Here is a 19,264-nt window from a genome sequence, read left to right on the forward strand (position 1 = left end):
TTGAGCCTTCAGTCTAGAAACCATTTTGACTGACAGGCTTACAGACTTAGAAGCTAGTTCATAATTTACAGTGATCATTAATCTTTGTTTTTGTTTCTTCTGTTTTCATAGACACACCCCTTATTAAATACCTGATTGCTTGTTTACACAATTCTTTTTTTAAGTATATTTTATTGATTATATTGTTACGATAGTTCCAATTTTTACCCCTTTGCTTCCCTCTGCCCAGCCCCGCCCCCCCCTACACAATTCTTAAAATGAGACTCAGCAATTTAACTGAACTGACTTATTTTCAGGACTAAATAATTGAGCCATGAAATATAGAACAATCTACCAACTTTGCCTCTGGAATGTAAAACTTTATTATTTAAAAGGTGTGACTAAAGGGACAAAAGTTCTGCCATCTTGAAACTGAAATTTTGGGATATTAATGCTAAGCTATTAGGAAACAAAAGTCCAAAAAATTCCTTTGACCTCCATTTTCCTGCCCAAGAGATTTGGGCAGAGAAACCTGCTTCACAAAAGAGATCTTGGAATGTTCCCTTCGTCTAATTTGAATGAAGTATGGTAAACAAGAGGGCTTCAGGCAGGGGCCTGTTAGCTAGATATGCCCTGTGTCCCATTATCTCTGAGGTACCTAGCAAGGACTTGCCTACCCTGAGGCTTTGTGTGGGGCTATCAGAACTAACAACACAAGTCACTCAGGGACACTACAGACTCTGGGGGCAATACACCCTTCTCTGGCAAATGCAGTGCTTAATAACCTAGGGTTAGACTATGTGCTAGCCAAACAAGAGGGTCTCCTTTACAAATGCACTCTGTGAGACTTGCAACCAGGGAGCTGCAGTTTGCGGCTCTCTCCCCGATCCATTCTCCAGGAACTTCCGACTGGGTCTCTCTGTCTCTCTCTGTCTCTGTCCCTCTCAGAGTCCCTCTCAAGAACCCCTCCTCCTTTACCAAGAGCCTCAGACCCACAGCCCAGAGGAATACATTTTCTGCCCACAGTTGCTGGTAAATTTGCCCACATGGATTTGCCTTGCTTCATCTCTACCTGTCATAAAAACAGCTTTGATCTAATTTTTTCTTTTTTTCTGGGGACAAGATGTCCACACTTTCTTCAGAATCTCCACATGCCTCAGTTTTACCTGGCCTAAGTGCAAACTGAAACTCTTATAGGCTTTTCTATGGTCTCATGACTATTGTGGCCTTCCTTCAGCATCCCAGACTTATTGGCTATGGTCTTTATGAGCCCAAAAGGAGTGGGTAGCACCTGGGCCATCATGGACCTGCTCCCTCTGAGGGGCTCCCTTCCCCTAACAGTCTCCCTATGCCTGAACAGTTTCCCACTGGGTGTGGAGTCATGTGTCTATGGTAGGAGAAGCCAAACTGGTCCACCCTGGGGATGGACAGGACAGGTTGGCTGGGCTTATGGGCATAGGGGACACCTGGCCCCCTAAGTTCAAACCCTTTTAGTCTACCCCCTAGTTGGAGACTAGTCTGGATGCTTAGCCCTCACTAGCACACCCCTTTTCTTTCTCCAGGCATTATGGGAAACTCCTTGTCTATTCCTGAGGACTTGCCTAGCCTGAATTCTAGCCAACTGGAAGGACTTCAAATTTGACTCTTTAAAACACACACACACACACAAAACACATTTTTTTGTAATATGGTATAGCCCCAATATAAGCTAGGGAATGGGGAAACATAGCCTAAAAATGAGGCCTTAAATTACAATACTATTCTTCAATTAGAGCTCTTCTACAAATGCTAAGAAAAACAAAATAGACAAAACTCCTTTATATACAAGCTTTCATGACCCTATACCAAGAGCCAGAGAAAAGAGGCACCTCTTGGTGCCTCCATCCTGCCCAACAGATAATCCAGAGGAACACGAAATCCAAGGGCCAGGAATATTCCCCTGGAACACCCCCTCAGGCACCTTCAACCCTTGCCTGTAAGCCCTCCTTAAAGAGATCATTCCAAGGTTGGGGACTGACTCAAAGCCTACATAGTGACAATGACCCTTCCTTCACAGCCAAAATTACCCAACAAATAGTCCAAGCCCTAGACATTAACTACCATTTACATAGTTCATGGAGTCCTCAGTCTTCAGGAAAGGTAGAAAAGGCTAAACATACCTTGAAGAAAATCTTAGCAAAATTATGCCAGGAGACCTCAGACATATGGTTCCAACTCCTGCCCATAGCCCTCCTACGGAACAGAGGGTCTCCCACATGAAACCTAGAACTAAGCCCTTTTGCGATGTTATATGAAAGGCCCTTCCTAACCTCTGACATCTATTTTGACACAGGGATCCAGAAACAACTTAAATATATCTTCAACCTCGGACAGGTACAACCAGCTCTCTCTTCTTTCACCTGGCTCTTTCTTTTCTTTGGTCCATTAATAACTATTTTCTTTCTTTTATTATTTGGCCCATGCCTTTTTAATCTTGCTAAGTTTATATCTTCTAGGTCACAATAGTTTCATGTAAAGGTGATAACACACAAGGATTCCAGTGCATACCTCAACATGCAGGGGATATAGAGCTTGGGCCCTAGACCAGATAGAAAGAGATTTTTGATCCCATGCTAGGCAGGGTCTATTTCTGATGTCAACCTGAAGCATCTAGAGAAAACTGACCACTAGCCCTTTATCTTTGCATATGATAATGGGATCAAAATCCCTCAGTGGGGATTTATAAGACAGGAAAGTTAGAACAGGGAACAAAGGCCTCAAGTGACAGCCCTTCCCTTCTCCACCCTGGCTGGAACATCACAGACACGACCTTCACTGACCACCTGTTTCCCCACTTCTTCCTCACCAATTACCTCTAATTGAGAAGACCAAAAAAAAAATCTTTACCTAGAGAGGAGAGACAAGGACGAACCTTGTTGGCAGTCACCTGACCAGTGTAAGAAGCAGAGGGCCATCCTGTTTCTCCTTGCCTAAATTAAAAAAAATCTTTCTACCCAGACCCCATTCACACTTCTCATTCTCCCAGGTTGCCGGCTCTCACTTCTTGAGCTCATACTATCTCTTTAATAAATTCACTGTGCTTTGCGAAATCTTTCTGTCATGCTCTTGAATTCCTTCTTGTTCCATGACAAGAACCTGGATCGGGTTGAGGCCTCCCTTGGCCTCCGCAGGTACTGCCTGGTATCAGTATAACTAGAGTAGTTCTCCCTTATCCATCATGGGGATGTATTCCAAGGCCCCCAGTGGATGCCTGAAACCACAGATAGTACTGAATCCTATATGTACTATGCTTTTTCCTACACATATGTTCCTGTGAGAAAGATTAATTTATAAATTAATTACAGTAAGAGATTAACAATAACTAATAATAAAATTGAACAAGTAACAATATACTATAAAAATATGCAACTATAGCATTATTGAGTAAAATAAGGGTTACTTGAACACAAGCACTGTGATACTGTGACAATTGGTCTGATAACTGAGACAGCTAGTAAGTGACTAACGGTTGGGGAGTGTATACACAGTGGCTACTCTAGACAAAGGGACGATTCTCATCCTGGGCAGGATGGAGAGGATGGTGTGAGATTTCATTATGCTCTTCAGAACAGTACACAATTTTAAACTTACAACTTGTGTATCTCTGGAGTAACTGAAACAGTGGAAGGTAAAACTATAGATAAGGGGGGACTACTAGGTTCAATATCAGAGCTGTAATTCAAATTCCACTCTTTCTGATTTCAAAGTCTATGTCTTTTCTATCACATTGCCTCCAATATCTTACACTCTGAGTCCAAGTTCTGGTCCTACCAATTCTCTTGTACCTTTACCCAACTCTCTGCTTTCTGACCTTACAGAGACATCCCCGTACCCTGATCCCTGTTTTCTCCTGGGTTGTCTGCCCCCTTTCAGCCTCATATCCAGCCTAGCTGACATGATTGTACTGGAATCCTCTTTCACCATCACTTTTAACCTCTGTCCTTTTACCTCATCTGTCTGGAATAATCACCATTCCAAATAAACCTCTTCCAAATTTTCCTTCTCTGTTTTGTCATCACTGAAGAAAACTGTACCACTGGACAGACCAGTATCGCCAGTCTATGGTTTTTAACCTCAGGTACACTTTCCGGGCTTCTTCATTATCCTATAACTTGTCTCTATGCAGCTCCTTCTCCCATTCTCAATTACTGTTCCACCGTTTTACCACTTTCCCCAACCCTGCTATCAACCTCTCATCCCCTGGCTCTTGTATACTTGAGGTACATTTGTGTTTTTGTTATTGTAAAAAAAAAAAAAAGCTAAGGTGAACATCCTTATATTGAATACATATTTCGTGTTTCACTTGCGATTTTTCCTTATATGAAGCTTCCTGAAAGAGTTGGCTCTGCCTACTCCAGTCATTTTCTTTACCTTCTATTCACCACTTAACCTATTGTTGTCTGGCCTCTGCCCCTTCCATTGTACTGAAATGCCTCTGATCAAGGTCTCCAATAGCCTCCATTTTTGCCAGACCTAATTCATACTTGTAAGTTCTTAGTTTATTGGACTTCTAACTGCATCTGACACATCTCAGAGTTCTCTCCATTTTTTAAATGTTCAACTTCGGTTTCAGTGATCCTACTCTTTTTTTTCTCTCTCTAAGTATTAGCTGATACATAGTGTGTTTATCAGTGACTATTCTAAGGGCTTTATGTCTATTATGTATGCATTTAGTTCTGCAACAGTTGAGCCTTTGAGAGGTGAAGAAACTTGCCTAAAGTCACACAGCTGGTAAGTGGCAGAGATTAGAGGATATAAAATCACATAGACTGGGTCCAGAGTCCATGATTTTAATCACTGTGCTATAATGCTTTATCCTTAACACATCTTTCGATCTCCTTTTTGAGCTCATTTTTGCTGGTCCCTTAAAACACTGCAACTCTCCAAGATTCCCTCATTGTCCCTAGGGTTTCTTTCTTACACGCTCTGCATGTGTAATCTCGTTTACTCTCGTGGTTTTAACTGTATGCTCTTAATACTCAGATCTATATTGAGTCATGACTTATCCCCTGAACTTAAGACTCATATCCGATTGTATTTTGGTCAGATCCACTTGAGTGTTTCACTGGCAACTAATACTCAATGTGAAAAATGGTTCACCTGTAGGGCTTTTCATATTGTATTCGTCATCCAGGAACCTCATCCATTCATCCAATCCAGAACACATGGTGACACGTAGACTTCTCCTTTACCCTCAGAATCCAACTAATCATCTAGTTGTGCTAGTTCTGTCTCCTAAAAATTTCATAAATCTTTTTCTTGTCTCTAGTTCTCTTCATCACTTGTCTGATCTATTGTAGCAGCCTCTACTCTGGCTTCTCTCTCTCTCTTAAAATATTTTATTTAACTATTTTAGAGATGGGGAGGGAGAGAAAGACAGAGAAAGAAACATTGATTGGTTGCCTCTCGCACGTGCCCCAACTTGGGACCAGGCCCGCAACCCAGGCACGTATGTCCCCAACTGGGAATTGAACTGGTGACCTTTGGCTTCGCAGAATGATGCGAAACCAACTGAGTCACACCGGTCAGGGTATCCTCTGGCCTCTCTTACACTTATCCTGAGTTATCTCATCAAAACACAGACCTGAACATGTCACTGCCAACGGACACATTCTCAGTTGTTTAGCATGATACTTAGAACATTCTGTGGTTAAAAGCATGGGCTCTGGAGTTGAACAGCTTGGTTTGAATTTCAGCCCTAGCAGTGTGGAACTTTGGGCAAGGTACTCAATCTTCTTCTGTCTCAGTTTCCATATTTGTATTATAAGCATGATGATTATAGTTGAGAACTTCCTGACATATCTTTATCTGGCATATAATAAGTGCTCAATAATTGTTATCTATTGTCAACATTATGTATCCAGTCTCATGTCCTCCTATTCCCTGCATTCCAGTTGAGGTTCTAGTAATATTGCATTGTTTATAATTGCCTAAAAGTGTCATGCTGTTTCATGGCTGTGCGCCTTTCTATTGCTCTTTCCTTAACCTCCTATGCTTTTACATACTTATACGCCTGGCTAATAATACTCAGCTCATTCCTTGGCTTGGGAATCATTTTCAGGATACCATCCCTGACCTCCACACCCCTGCCCCAGTCAGACTAATTGCCTTTCTTCTGTGACAATATAGATCCTGTGCATGCCTCTAACTTAGCACTTAACAAAGCCAATTGAAGTTGTCTGTTTATGTTTGTCTCCAATGCTGGGCTGTAACCTTATTGAGCAAAGGGCCATGTCTTTTACTTCTTTGTACCCTTAGCACTTAGCATCATGCCCAGCATACAGTAGGTGCTTAATAAACCTTAGTTGAACTAAATAGCTTCCCTTTTCACTGAATAACTAGTTAGGTATCCACAACATTTGTAGCTTACTTGGCCAGGACCAGGGGGGAAAAAGTCTTTCTTTTTTACCAAGCTGTTTTTCCCATTTCAATAAATCCTACTGCTGTCTACCTAAATGTTTGATTAGAAACTGTGATCCTCCATTTCCCTCACCCTCTACATCTAATTTGTTAGCTTATTATGTCAATCTCATCTCTAAAATACATCATTCTTTCCATCTCCACTGCTACCACCATCATCTCTCAACTGGCATTGGCCTCCTGTTCGTCTCTATACTTCCATACTTGCTACCCACTTCCTACTCCACACCAAAGCCAGAGTAATTTTAAAAAGTACATCAAATCATGATATGTCTCCTGGTTAAAAGCCTTCAGTGTCTCCTCAGTCTACTAAGAAAAAGCTACAACTCCTTCCCATGGCCTACAGGGCCCTGCAGGATCTGGTCCTTGCCTGTTCCACCTCACACTCCTTACCCTTTATTCACTAGCACTGGTTACAGTGGTCCTCCCTCAGTGCCCAGGATATACCAAGGTCTTTCTCGCTTCGGGGTCTTTGTACATGGTTTGCCTACTCTGCCTGGGACATTTGCCCTCTAGTTGTTGTTTGTTTGTATGTTTTTAAACCTGGGTGTTCTCACCCTTCAAGTTCTAGCCTTAAACATCACATCTTCAGAAAGGCTTTTCCTAGAGACTCTATCTAAATTTCTCTTTAGTCTCTACCTCAGCACTCTGTGTACTTCCATTATGATATTTATCACCATTTAGAATTATTTTCACTCCATTTTTTTTTGTGTGTGTGTTCTGTAGTCTGTCTTTCTAACTGGATTGCACATTCCATGATGCAGGGGCCACATCTAAACATTCTGTTCACCACTGTAGCCCCAGAACTTGGTACAGTGTCTGCAACATTATTAGCATTCAATGTATATTCTTCAAATGACAGAATGACTTGAAAAGTCAATCAATTACCAAAGCAGAGGGAAGCTTCATGAACTTTCTTTTTGGTCTCTCACATAAGAAAAACTTTACAACTTCAGTTAGCAATTCAATTGTTGAGATGAATCATCTTGTTCAACCCAGTTGAGAAGCATTGTAATCAAGCAAGAAAAGGATATACTTTTTAAAAGTCTGGTTCTTAGGCCCTCTAATGCTGTGACTGACTCAGGAGTGACGACTGCAATTACTACAAACCAGTGGTTCTCAATTTTGCCTCCCCCCAGGGGACACTCAGCAATGTCTGGGTAAATTCTTCGCTGTCAAAACAGGAAGAGGCATAGGGAGTGTGCTACTGGCATCTAGTGAGTAGAGGGCAGAGATGTTGCTCAGCATCCTATTAAACATAGGATAGTCTCCCCCGCAACAAAGAATTATACCACCAGGAAAGTCAGTAGTGCTGAAGCTACAAAAACCAAAAAACAAAAGAGAAACATACTCTGTGAAGCATAATAGACTATCCAAATATAGGTTTTAGTGTTCTGAAGGATTTGTAAAACTCAATAATTGAAGAATTAATAAGCTTTCTTGTTTCTTCAGATTTACTTTTGTTCTTAGAGGTTTCTGTTTGTTTGTTTTAAACAAAGAGTCCATTGATGAGCGTTAGGAAATTGCTGAATGCTCTAAGCACTTAAGTGGGAGGAGGGGCCATCAGATTCTCAAAAGGGTCCATGACCACCCCAGTATTAAAAAGCCATTGGTATGGAGACATCTTTGGTTATCTGGACTGTACTTTAAAAAGTTACATTTTATGGAATAAACGATCTGCAAAATGCTTAGAAATATGTATCCTGGAGCAGTGTTCCTTAGTGCTGTCTTGGAGATCAGACAAGTGTGGTGGAAGCTCAGCTCAGTTTCTCCCTAGCTGTGGAGACAACAGGTTTCACTGGGCTGTCAGAAGATCATAGGAGGTAATTCATATGAGCCTCATGGAAGTGTTAGGCACACAGCAGGTGCTTAATAAATATTAGTTTTCTTTCTTTTCATAGGGTTATTGTGAAGGTTTGATCAAATAAAGCTTTCAGAACAAAATAAAATAATGCATGTGGCACATTGTGTGGCCAGCAGTAGATGCTTAACAAATGTTTATTTTACTCCCATGCATTCTTTATACTAAAACCCTGGGTCTTATCACTGAAAGTGGGGGGCGGGGAAAGGATAAGCACAGAAATCTGAAAAATTTGAGTTTCAGTCTTGGTGGTGCTACTTGACTGGCTCTGCTGTTTTAATCCTCGTCAAATTACTTTCTGAGTCTTACTTTTGTCATAGGTAAGTGGGGGTAATGCCTACCCTCCAGGGCTGCTAAGAAACCTAAGTGAGACAACATATATAAAGGACCTAGCATATGTATATACTTGCATGGGGTATAAAAAGTACTTAACAAATCTTAAGTTCTTTCTCATTCAAACAGTTCCTAAATCCTACCTCTATGAAGCCTTTCTACAACAGGAGGCTATTTTGCTGAATGCTTGGTACTATCACCTTATCTAAATATAAAATTCAAATATAAAACTTCTAGTATTTATGATCTCTCATACTCACATCTGTTCACATAAAATGATACTATTTCATTTCGATATGTTTTCAATATTTTGTTCTGTGAGCTCTGTGTCAGCAAAGACTGTCAGGCTTAATCTACATATCATCCAATATAGCAGCACTATGTTCATTTAAAAAAAAAATTATTATGCCCTTGCTGGTCACCAAATTCTCAGCATTGAGGGACTAAGAAGAAACAGATCCCTGCCTGTGAGGAGTTTTACCAATGTTTCAGACATTAATAATAATATCTAAAATTTAATTGATATTACTTATATATTTATATTATTTATATATGCCAGATACTGTTGTAAGAATGTTACCTAGACCAATACATTTAATCCTTATAATAATATTCATTTTATAGTGAGGAAATTTAGGTACAGACTGGTTAAATAATTTGCTCAACTTGTCTACTATATATTGTTGTCATGATAACCCCCTGGAGCTAGTCAGTGAAAGTAGGTCTGACAAATACTTTCATTAATTTTTAACGTTAATTTCAAAAATTTATTTACATATTTAAAGTAGTCATACATACATGTATGTATCAAAAGGTATAAAATGAAAAATAAATCCTGACTTTTGGATTTGATAATGACAGAAGAGCTCTAATCAGACCAACCATCATGATAAATTGAAGGTATTAGAGAGCATCCAAAAAAACAGGCAGAATGTAGAGGGAATTCAACCTTTGAAAGAAGGGAACTACACTGGGTGTCACAGTTATATGTATTTTGTGTGGTGTGTGGTAGAGCTCAAGAAGAAATCTGCAGGCTAATAAACCTGAGGATGCATAGCACAGAGTTGCCAGAGTCTCATAATATAAGATCCAACCTACAGGCTAAAATACAAATCTAGTGATCATACAAAGAAACAGGACCATCTCAGCTTGAATGAGAAAAGACAACAAACAGATGCTAACACCGAGATAGCACATATGTTAGAATTATCTGACAAGAATTTTAAGGCAGCCATCATAAAAAATATTTCAAGAAGCAACTACAAGCATGATATAAACAAAATGGAAAATCAGAAACTATCAACAAAGAAACAGAAAACATAAAGAATGGACATTTTAGAACCTAAAAGTACATCATAATAACCAAAATAAAAAACTTACTGAATGGGCTAAATAGAAGAATGGAGATGACAGAGAAAAGGATCAGTGAAAAAACAACTAATAAATATTTTTAAAGGAATTAGTGAATTTTAAAAATAAAACAATAAAAATTTAATCTCCCATATACAATTTTCTTTACTCATAAAAATGAATAAAATCCCTATTTTCCCCCAAAATTAACCCTATCTGAACAAAAACAAAATGACTAAAAATAATGAACCGAGACTGAGGGTCCTATGGACAAGAACAAAAGATCAAATATTTGTGTCATCAGAGTCCCAGAAAGAAGTTAAACAAGGTGGCATTAAATATATATATTTAAAGAAATTTCCCCTAATTTGGTAAGAGACAATACTACAGATTCAAGAACCCGAGTGAATTCAAACAGGAAAAACCAAAAGAAATCCACTCCAACTCACATCATAATGAAATATCTGAAAAATAGACCAAACAAACAAACAGACTTTAAAAGTAGCCCTGGCCATGTGGCTCAGTAGGTTAGAGTACTGTCCCATACACAAAAAGGTTGCAGATTTGATCCCTGGTCAGGGCACATACTTAGGTTGTGGGTTTGATCCCTGGTTGGGGCGGTACGGGAGGCAAGCAATCAGTGTTTCTCTGTCACATTGGTGCCCCTCTGACTTTCTCTCTCCCCCCTTCTTTCTCTCTTCTTTCCTCTCACTCATAAGCATATTTTCAGGTGAGGATTAAACAATTTAAAAAACCCTTAAAAGCAGGTAGAGAGAAATGATACATCATTTTACATTTGCACCAATATGGGAACAATAACAATGATTTGAATGACAGTAGATTTCTCATCAGAAACCATGAGGCCGTAAGTAAAAGATAAATCAAGAAGGAAAGAGAAATGAAGGGAGAGGAAAACAAAGACAATTTATTTTCTTGAGATGTCCCCCAAAAGAATGATCAAAGGAAGTTCTCCAAAGAGAAAAATAAATAAAAGAAGAAATCTTAGAACACCAAGAAGGAAAAAAAGGATAACAGAAAGAGTAAAAATTGGCGTAAATACAGAAGACTTTCTTACTCCTTTTCAATTTTAAAAATTATGTTTGATGGTTGAAACAAAAACCCTTAAAACTGTCTGATACAATTCCCAATGTATGTAGAGGAAAATTTAAAATATTATATTAGAGACAAAGGAAAGAATACATAAGGGCAGGTAAGGTTTCTATACAGTTCACTCAAAGTGGCAAAATGTTGATACCAACAGACAGTGATAAGTTATATACATATGGTCAAATATGGAAAGCAATCACTGAAAAATCTATACAAAGTGATACACTCAAAACACTATAGAATAGATAAATAAAAATAGAATTCATTAAAAAATGTCCAAGAAATCCATAGGAAGGCAGGAAGGAAAAAGGGGAACAAACAGAAAAAAAAGAAGGCATAAGTCCTAACATTCAATAGCTACATTAAAGGTAAATGGTCTTAAACACACCAATTAAAAGAGATTGGCAGAATGCATTAAAAAAAAACTCAACCCTACTATATTTTGTCTATAAGAAAGTCACTTCAAATATAACAATACAGAGAAATTAAAAGAAAAATGATGGAAAAGATTCACTATGAAAAGATAGGGCATACTATTACTATACTAGTAATAAAAAGAAAGCACGAGTAGGTTTCTTAAAAAAGTAAGCCTATACTTAACTATACTGAGATCTAGCAATTGCATTACTGGGCATTGATCCCAGAGATATGAAAACTTACATCCATAGGAAAGCTGTATATAAAGGTCCAAATTTAGTAGGCGAAAATTAGGAACTACCCAAATGTTCTTCAATGGATAAATGCTTAAGCAAACTATGGAATACTATTCAGCAACAACAACAAAAATGAACTGCTGGTGCATTGAACAACTTGGATAGATCTCAAAGTAATTAAGCCGAGTCAAAAAGTGAATCTCAAAAGCTCATGTTCTGCCTGATTCCATTTATATCACACATTCTAAGTAAAAAAAACAACAACTATAGACATAAAGAACAGATTAGTGGCTGAAATGATCAGAGATGTTGTAGGGAAAGAGAAGAGAGCAGGTATGATTATAAAAGAGTAGCCAAGAGAGGTCTTTGTGGTCCTAGAACAGTTTCGTATCCTGACTGTGGTAGTGGTAATATCAATCTATACATGTGATAAAATTGCATAGGATTAAATACACACACACACACACACACACACACACATACACACATACAGAAATGAGTGCATGTAAAACTGGTGATATCTGAATAAGGCCTGTGGATTGTACCAATGTTAATTTCCTGGTTTTAATATTGTATTATGTAGTTATATAACGTTACAATTGGGGAAACTAAGTGAAGAATACATGGAACCTCTTTGTACATCTTTGAAATCATGGATCTGAAAACCATTTCAAAATGAGAAGTTTAAAAAATAATTGGATGGGATAAAAAATCTGTTCAATGGGATTAATATCAGATTGATACTAAAGAAGAAAGAATTAGTAAACTTGAAGATGGGTCAATAAAAATGAAGCAAATTGAAGCACAGAGAAAAAACATTGGAATAAATGAGGAGAGCTTCAGTGAACTGTAGGACAGTGTCAACCCATCTAACACATCTAATCCTTCTTTCTGAAGCCCCAGAAAAATAGGAGAGAAAACATGGAGCAAACATTAATGTGAAGGAATTCTAGCTGATAGTTTGCCAAATTATATCCAAAACTTTAACTCACAGATTTAGGAACTCAGGGAATGCCAAGCAGGATAAATTCAATAAAAGTACACTGAGGTACTTCATAGTCAAAGTTCTGAAAAGCAAACGTAAGTTTGTAAAAGCACCCATAGGGGAAATAAAAATGTATAGAGGGAAACAATGATTAAAAACAAGTCTGACTTTTCATCAGAAATGGTGATGACAACAAGGATACGAAAAGTCGAGGTAGAATTTTATATCCACTAAAAATATCCATAAAAATGTAGACAGAAAAAATTAAAAGCAGATAAGTGAAGGGCTTCTGCTTTTGTATGAGGGGAAAGAGGACATGAAATTCTTCTCTTTAGAAACAATTGAAAAATTGATAAAATATAGGAAACACATTTTTAGACATTGGAGAATATCAAACACAAGATAGTGATCTGAGAGAAAAGGAATACAAATAGCGTAAGTGCTATCATCACCCCAGGTTTGTACCATGGTGCAGGGGTGGGGAAATCCAAACAGAGCCTGCAAATCTCTGAATAGAGGAAACAAGAGACACGTTCAGAAAGGCCAAGGTAGTTAGAAATTGTGGGGTGGACTAAGCCAAGAAGAATTCTAGAAATATGATAGAGATTCCCTTGAGTTTTTTGATGAATACCAATCTGAATATGTATAGGGTAAAACTTGACAAAGATAGTCTAGAAAAATTTCCAGGGAAACAATTAACAAGGAGTTATAAGAAGTAACACAGGGTCAAAGTGGAGAGACCTCACTGAATATGTGAGGCATCAGTAGAGACTTCAGAGGGGCAATGCCTTCTAAATAGATTAAATTAGCACAAGAGTAAATACTACTCAAGATCTACTCTAAATGAGCTTTAAAATGAACATTAAAAGGATCACATGGATCCACAATAACCTGTCTTTCAGAAAAAATGCAATCCTGTCTAAATTAATACAACAGCCAGCACCCAACAATGTAATACTGACAATGTTAGATATTCAATTTAAAAAGTTAGTAAACATACAGGGAAGCAGAAAAATGTGATCTATATAACTTGAAGAAAAATCAGTCAACAGAAACAGGTTCAGAAATGACAGAGATACTGTTACCTCTGTTAGTAGACAAGAATCTTAAAACAGCTATTATAATATGCTCACTATGTTGAAGGGTGTAAAGAAAAATTGAACACAATAACCAGAGAAGTGAAAGATTTTTCCTGGTTATCTTTTCTTAAAATATTTTATTTTATTGAAACATTTTTTAAAAATAGAAACTTTGGATATGAAAAATAACATATTTGAAAGGAAAATCTCACTGGATAAGATTGGTAGCAGTTATAAACTACAGAAGAAAAGATTGATGAACTTGGAAGCAAAGCAATAGAAACTCTCCAAAATGAATCACAGAGAGAAATTAAAGGCTAAAAACATTTAAAGCGTTGTAGTGACCTATGGGATAATAAAACTGGTCTAACAAGTTTAACTGGAATTAAGAGTAGGGAAAAGAAATGAGAGCTGAAATATTTCCAAATTCAATGAAATCTATAAACCCTCAGATCCTAAAGCTGTAAACAGGATAATCACAAAAACCATGCCAGGGAAAACTGTAATCATGCTCCTGAAAACTAGTCATAAAGAGAAAAGTTAAGAGCGACTACCCACCATGACTTGCCCAGTTAGAAATTTATGATCAGATCATTCTAGGTGACGTAGTCTTAATGGCAGAAGCTCTGGAGAAGCTCTTGCGAAAAATCAACAAACTGCCCACAGAGGAAATGGAGACCATGATAGTCCAGGCAAAAGGAAGAGGGCATGGAAAGAAAGAAACGAGGATGGCAAAACCTGGCATCTCTACAGTAGGAAACACAAACATCAACGCCACTGCCCATGCAGACCTCTCAGCTTGTGCGGCCACACTCAGAACCATTGTCTGAGGCTGAGCTGCCTCTAATGCCCTGGCTCGGTTGGAAACTCCCTGTCCAGCAGAGGTTTCGTGACCACAGTGGAAAAATAAATCCAGGACACTGTATTTTGTCTGGGGGGAATGGGAGGTGGCTAATCGCTCTAGTGGAGAAGAGCACATAACTTCTATCTTCCATGCCTTTTATTGAGGAGGGGATTCAGGACATACAAGGCCAAGATTTATGAATCATCAATAAGCTTTCAGACACTTGGGTTACATTGACAGTTACTGATTACAGATACCAATATAGAGAACATAGTGACCAGTATGTGTCAGGGTCTGCTAAACATCCTGACGCCACACTGGCATTAGGTGCAAGGTTTCATATATTCTTTGCTACAGATTGTTTATAGTTAACTGAGATAAGAAAAGCAGAACAAGCTCCAAAGCATAACATGCATTCTTTAAATCCAGTTCCCATGGGAACCCTCTGAGTGGCCTTCAGTCCTGTCAGCCTTAACTTTCTGGTTTTCTGTTGAGACTTAAAGACCTCCTGGGGGGTCCCGGCTCACAGCTTGGGCTACAATTCCTGAAAGCAGAAGGATCAGTCCTTCACAAGTGCCAGACCCTTGTCATGACAATGGTGCTTCCCCAGCTACTGCAGGCTCCCCCACCAGTGCATCCTGTTACCAGTCATCCACACATCATTGCAGCTACCCCATAGCCTATGAATACAGAGAAAGGTATGAAAAGGGAAATGTACATCCCCCCGCACTACCATGGACCTCATTCACAAGCCACCTTTGCGGCCCCGGGAGCCCAAGACCACCAAGCTGGGCCCTCAAGTGGGAGAGCAGCAGGCCTGTGAAGCCCCCAAAGAAGGACATACCTGATTCGCAGGAGCAGCAGGCACCAGACAAGAGCAGCAAGGTTTCAGAGCAACTCAAGTGGCATCCTCATGGAGATGTTCACCAAGAAGCACATGCGCAGCCTATGCCTGGCCCTTTTAAAAGCCTGATGATGTCACAATAGCTGTGCTGGGCCTGCACAGCTATTGTGACATCATCAAGTATCCCATGGATACGAGAACAGTCAAGTCTCAACTGGAGGCTGGTGAATTTGGTGCCAAGGTCTAGTTGATGTTCTCTAACTGCTACAAGTACAACCCTCCCAACCACAAGGTGGTGTCATGGCTCGCAGGCTTCAGGATGTAGTCAAGATGAGCTCTGCCAAGATGCCAGAGGAGCCCAGCAGACCTGCGGTGGCTGTGTTCTCCTCAGTGATGCCATCCTCCAGCAATGTAGTAACCTCATCCTCGTCCAGTGACAGCAGAAGCAATGGCACCTCAAAGAATGGCAGGTCAAGTGATGAATCCAAGAAGGAGGTAGCCCCAGAGGTGGTGGAGGTGCGGAAGCAACTTCAAGTTGTACGAGAGCAGCTTGCAGCTATCATACAGGCCAAGAAAAACAAACCAAAGTATGAAGAGGAAGACAAGAAGGAAATTAAAGAAGAAAATGACAAAAAGAAAGAGGCAGTAGAGGAGAATAAGAAAAGCAAGGGCAAGGAGCTTCCTTCCCAAAAGACCAAGGAAAACAACAGTAGCAACAGTAAGAAAAGCAAGAAGGAGCTGGTGCCCATGAAGAGCCAGCCCCTTGCAGTGGACATGTCAGAGGTGGAGGACAAGTGCATGCCCATGTCCTATGAGGAGAAGTGCCAGCTCACCCTAGACATCAGCAAGCTCCCGAGGGAGAAGCTGGACCAAGTGGTACACATCATCAAGTCTGGGGAGCCCTCACTCAAGATATACAGCCCCGATGAGATTGAGGTCGACTTGGAAACCCTGCAGCTATCCACCTTGTGGGAACTGCAGCACTATGTCACCGGTTTGCAGAAGAAACAAAATCCTCAAGCTGAGAAAGCAGATGTGATTGTTGGCTCCAACAAGATGAAGGTCTTATGCTTGGAGTTGGACAGTACCTTTGAGTTCAACTCCTCTGACAGTGAAGACTCCAAAACAAGTCCTGCCTCATCATTTCACATGGACTGTTCATAAGACTTCCACAGCCCCTCAAGTTGGTCTGGGAGTTTTCCCCTTACCTCTAACCCCTTTCCCTCCCTTCCTTCAATAAACGTGGTGTAAAATCTTAAAAAAAAAAATGTTGTCGCAGATTCCTTCCCCACAAAAACAAAAATTAAAATTAAAATTAAAATATATTCTAAAAAAGAGAGAGAGAAAAGTTAAAAGCATACCCCCAAAAGGGGGGAGCATGTGTTATCGAAAGAAACAGAGATAAGATTGTTAATGGATTTCTCATGAGGAAATATGCAAGCAAGAAAACATGGAATGGCAGCTTTAAAATTCTGAAAGAAAAAATTATCAGCCTAGAACTCTATACCCAATTGAAAATAGCCTTCAACCATTAAGACAAAATACTTTTCAAACAAAAGGTTAATTCGTTGCTAGGAGACCTATATTATAAGAAAAGTTAACTAAAGTTATTTAGGCAGAATGTAACTTTTACCAGATGGAAACCTGGATCTGCAGAAAGGATTGAAAAATGCTGGAATAGGTAAATAGATGGGTAAATGTAAAAGATATTTTTAACTCATATTTTAATTTCTTTAAATGATCATTTAGGGCCAGGTTGGGAGCAGCAGGTCCCTTAGTGGCTGACTGCAAAGAAATGCCATGGAAGGCTATGGAGGAGTGAGGCAGGCTATCAGGCTTGTGGGAGAGTGAGTGGAGCAATGCAGTCCAGCCAAAAGGTGGCATAGCCCAGCTGGGGATACAGGGGCTGTGGTCCAGAACTGGCCATAGCTGGTGCATTCTAGCCTGAGCACTGCATCCTTTGACTGGTATGAGCAGCTATCTAGCCTACCTGCACCCCTTGCTGGGGCCCCTACAGCAGATGACTCTACTATAGGACCTCTTGCCTGGTTGGGCTCTAAATCTTCTCTTTTGCCTCTTTCTTTAAGCTTCTTAGTTCTCTCTTCTGAGGTATTTGCACCATGACCTGTACCTGGACACCATAGCTACAGCAGGGACATGGAAAAGGTATCATCAGTCATACTTGATTTAATCACTGGAACTTTATTATTTTTGAAATCCCAGAATTTTATCTTTACCTAGATGGAAACATAACAGGAATTGATTGATGACTTAATAAAAGGAGATGGGAAAAGTTGCTTTCTCAAAGCAGAGCTGCAACATCTATGTTTAAAGAAGCTGAAAAAGATGAAACTGAAGTATCTGTGAGGGCTCTGACTCATGGAAGGAAGACATTTACTTCAAAGACATAGGGTGAAATTGTAAGACAGGAAAATGTGATTAAAATTATCTTTATATATGTCATTAATTTACCTTCTAGGGTGTTATGCACAGGATATTTTCAGTTTCAAAATAATTTGCTCTTTAAGTGGTGGCATCATTTTCAGACCATTCATTGATAGCTAAAGGAAAATTGAATATTTTAAATGTGGACATGATGAGCTTATCAAAACCCAAAAATTATTAGAGCTTTTCAAACTAGAAATGAAAAAGTCACTGAAGCATCTTATGCATAAGTTATTGCACTGCATGGGCTGGAGAAATGCACATAAGAGCCTCGAGACCAATAAAGCCTTGGACAGTTGACATTGCTCAATGCCTACTGGATGAAAAGTTAGTAAAATAACTCACAGATCTGTCTTTTTTCAATGGTAAAGTAGTTTGTTCATTTAAACATTTAGCTCTAAACATGAAGATTTAGTTGTTATTTCATTTGCAGAATTGTACTTTCACTTTACGAACAGCCAAGTCTACCAATGTGGCTGGACTTGCTGTTTTGCTTCTAGTCCTATGGTCTCAGCACTAACTAATCTTTGAAGAAAACCTTTTTATGTGAATGGTTGGCAACAAACAGAAGTAGTACTAAAATATTGAAAGTGCTGAATAACTTGTTTGAATCTCATGGTTTATCCTGGAGCAACTTGGTTTATATTTGCATGGGGGTACAAAAGCAATGGCAGGTAAAACTGCTGCCATTATGGTACAAATTCAGGCAGTAGCACCAGAGTACACCAGCAGTTATTTTTTTCTTTACTGTCATGGACTCTCAGTTAAAAAAAAAAAAAAAAAAAATAAAGTCCTATTTTATTTAAGAATGTCCTTGGTGAAGCAGTAAAAACTATTAAATCTTGATCCTGGATTTAATATTGTGTGACAAAATAGGAGATATGTAGAAGTTGCTTCTGTTATAAACTATACTATGGTAGTTGTCTTGAGGAAAAGCACATCTGTGATTAATTTGTGGCTCAAGTAGCCACTTTTCATGGAACACCATTTTTGCCTGAAAGAACAACTGATGAAAAAAACATGATTAAATACTTGGGTACTTGGTAGACATTTTCTCAAAAATGAAGTAAGCCTATCACTTTAGGATAAACACTGACATTATTTGTTGCCATTGATAATATTCATATTTTTCAGTGCAAATTAGAATTTTGAAAAACATTCTGCCACTGTAAACTTGACAGCTTCCCAAAACATAAGCTTTGTTCCAATGAGATCAACGGTGATTGTGATTTTTTTTTATATTGTATAAAATGTTTCAACGTTTTTAATATTTGCATACCTTGGTGAACAAATATTTTCCAAAAAATCAATATGTATAAGATGGG

The 19,264-nt window shown here is 39.0% G+C and overlaps 1 protein-coding gene and 1 pseudogene across 2 annotated transcripts in view; one reads left to right on the forward strand and one right to left on the reverse strand.

The window, feature by feature from the left end:
- The window catches only part of HDAC8 (histone deacetylase 8), a 244,191-nt gene that overhangs the window by 104,430 nt on the left and 120,497 nt on the right, over window positions 1-19,264 (reverse strand). The gene's annotated exons all lie outside the window — the stretch shown is intronic.
- Window positions 15,246-16,658, forward strand: LOC149990540 (bromodomain-containing protein 4 pseudogene; annotated as a pseudogene).

Source organism: Furipterus horrens, unplaced genomic scaffold (assembly GCF_987537825.1).
Source record: "Furipterus horrens unplaced genomic scaffold, mFurHor1.1.pri manual_scaffold_17, whole genome shotgun sequence".
Classification (NCBI taxonomy): domain Eukaryota; kingdom Metazoa; phylum Chordata; class Mammalia; order Chiroptera; family Furipteridae; genus Furipterus; species Furipterus horrens.